A 3,467-nucleotide genomic window follows, 5' to 3' on the forward strand; every position below is an offset into this window, starting at 1 on the left:
CTATGTGTTGTGCGAGTTATTATCGTGCTGTAGCCCTAGCCTAAAGCTGACCTACAGCAGGGAAGAAAAATGGCTGGGTTGTTATAAAAACCTGGAGAAAAACTGTGTGTATGTGGAGACTAAGGGCCTGTGAGCTTCTATTGGCTGATAAGGGACATGTGACCATGTGTATGGCAATTGGTATATGAAGCAAAAGACTTGCAGGCTTGTATTGGCTAATACAGGTCATTTTTGGGAATATGTCAGGAAAGGTAAATCCTAGAGAGCTGAGACCCAGTCTAACACCTTCCCTGACACCTAATGTGTGACAAATTTGGTGAATATCGGTCCAGTTGTTTGGTCGCGCATAAAGAACAGACAGACGGACGGACAGAAACTCATTTTTATAATATAAGAGAGTAGCAGAAGAACCCGTCTTCGCATGGGTACATTTCATCTATTTCATTTAATGTTTCTGTGTGTCGTTAAGATATCAACAGTATCCCCCATAACAGTCACCTCTACAGCACCCCGCTCCACTGTCTGCTGAGCTGTGTATCTAATCCTATCCTGTGTGATACTGTCTGCTGAGCTATGTATCTAACCCTATCCTGTGTGATACTGTCTGCTGAGCTGTGTATCTAATCCTATCCTGTGTGATACTGTCTGCTAAGCTATGTATCTAATCTTATGTTGTGTGATACTGTCTGCTGAGCTATGTATCTAATCCTATTATGTGTGATACTGTCTGCTGAGCTATGTATCTAATCCTATCCTGTGTGATACTGTCTGCTAATCTATGTATCTAACCCTATCCTGTGTGATACTGTTGCTGAGCTGTGTATCTAATCCTATCCTGTGTGATACTGTCTGCTAAGCTATGTATCTAATCTTATGTTGTGTGATACTGTCTGCTGAGCTATGTATCTAATCCTATTATGTGTGATACTGTCTTCTGAGCTATGTATCTAATCATATCCTGTGTGATACTGTCTGCTAATCTATGTATCTAACCCTATCCTGTGTGATACTGTCTGCTGAGCTGTGTATCTAATCCTATTCTGTGTGATTCTGTCTGCTAAGCTATGTATCTAATCTTATGTTGTGTGATACTGTCTGCTGAACTATGTATCTAATCTTATTCTGTGTGATACTGTCTGCTAAGCTATGTATCTAATAATATCCTGTGTGATACTGTCTGCTAAGCTATGTATAAATTCATATCTTGTGTGATGCTGTCTGCTAAGCTACGTATCTAATCTTATGTTGTGTGATACTGTCTGCTGAGCTGTGTATCCTATCCTATCCTGTGTGATACTGTCTGCTGAGCTATGTATCTAATCCTATCCTGTGTGATACTGTCTGCTAATCTATGTATCTAACCCTATCCTGTGTGATACTGTCTGCTGAGCTATGTATCTAATCCTATCCTGTGTGATACTGTCTGCTAATCTATGTATCTAACCCTATCCTGTGTGATACTGTCTGCTGAGCTGTGTATCTAATCCTATCCTGTGTGATACTGTCTGCTCAGTATCTAATATCCCATCCTATGTGATACTGCCCGCTGAGCTGTTTATCTAATCCTGTCATGTGTGATATTGTCTGGCTCAGCTATGCATCTAATCCTATCCTGTGTGATACTGTCTGCTAAGCTATGTATATAATCCTACCCTTTGTGATACTGCCTGTTGAGCTATATATCTTGTCCCATTCTGAGTGATACTTTCTGCTAAGCTTTGTATCTAATACAGTCCTATGTGATACTGTCTGCTTAGTTGTGTATCTAATCCTATGTTGTTTGATACTGTCTGCTAAGCTTTGTATCTAATTCTATCCTATGTGATACTGTCTGCTGAGCCATGTATCTAATTCTTGATAAACTGTGTGTCTAATAATATCCTGTGTGAAATTGTCTGCTGAGCTGTGTATCTAATCCTATCCTGTGTGATACTGTCTGCTGAGCTATGTATCTAATCCTATCCTATGCTATGCTGTCTGCTGAGCTATGTATCTAATATCCTATCCTGTGTGATACTATAGATACTCTATGCAGTTGGCATATGTAGAGAAACACTTGCAGGCTTATATTGGCTAATGCAGGTCATTAGAGAGCTGAGAGACGGTCGAAAAACTTCCCGGACACCTAATGTACCTGTGTGCCAAATTTGGTGAAGATCAGTCAAGTCGTTTGGTCGCACATAAAAAAAAAAGATAGACAGACAGATGTCCAGACAGACTTCCAGTCAGAAACTCATTTTTATATCTTAAAATACTAGCAGAAGGACCCGTCTTCGCATTGGTATATTTCATCTATTTAATTTAATTTAATGTTTCTGCGTGTCGCTAAAGATATCAACAGTATCCCCTATCACAGTGACCTCTACAGTACCCCACCAACTCAACAGTGAACTCCACAGCCACGCACCCCTTAACACTGACCTCCCCCACAGTGCCCCGCCTCCTTAAAATGGGATCTTTATAGCAGCCCATCCTCTTAACTTTGACCTTCATAGCAGCCCACCCCTTTAACAGTGAGTTTCATAGCACCCCACTCCCTTTACATTGACCTCCTCAGGGGCCAGCCCCCTTAACAGTGACCTAAACAGCACCCCCAAACCTTAAAGGGATTCTGTCACCAGATTTAACAGTATTAAGCAAGATGACATTAGCAATGTGCTAATGTCAGCTAAACCTAACATACCTATTCCTACTTTTATCTATGCCCCGTTAAGCCAAAAATCTAACTTTTATAATATGCTAATTAGCCTCTAGAAACAGGGGGGGGGGGGCGTTGTTCCTGCTCCTAGAGCAGGGGTGCACAACGTTTCCTGGTTGGGGGCCACATTGCCAGACTGAACCAATGACGAGGGCCGAAATTAAAATGTAAAAGTGTATTAACAACTGAAATATTGTACTTATGACATTTTGAACACACATTATATACCATTAATGTCTAGTTACACTTCCAGGACTCCCATCTAATGGGAAAAATACATGAAAAATATATGTGAGTAGCCACAAGACATAGGCATACATGTCAGTTACCAGATGGTTGGGGGCCACACAGAATGGTATCAAGGGCCGCATGTGGCCCCCGGGCCGCAGGTTGTGCACCCCTGTCCTAGAGGCTCCGTTCTCCCACCTTTGTCACCTCCCTCCAAGTCCTGATTGACAGGGCCAGGCAGCGCTCTCATCTGTCTGCCAGTCCTGTGCTCTTGTGAAATCTTGCAGCGTTCAGCATTCGGCGAAGACGCAGTGAGGGAAAGATGCTCGCAGGCTGCCAGCTTACTCACTGTGCCTGCGCTGGATACTGAACGGCACGAGATTTCCCAAGAGCACAGGACTGGCAGACAGATGAGAGCGCTGCCTGGCCATGTCAATCAGGACTTGGAGGGAGGCGAAAAAAGGTGGGAGAGCGGAGCCTCTAGGAGCAATAACAATGCCCTCCCTGCTCCTAGAGACTAATAAGCATATTATAAAAGTTA

The sequence above is a fragment of the Bufo gargarizans genome, chromosome 3, assembly GCF_014858855.1.
Source record: "Bufo gargarizans isolate SCDJY-AF-19 chromosome 3, ASM1485885v1, whole genome shotgun sequence".
Classification (NCBI taxonomy): Eukaryota; Metazoa; Chordata; class Amphibia; order Anura; family Bufonidae; genus Bufo; species Bufo gargarizans.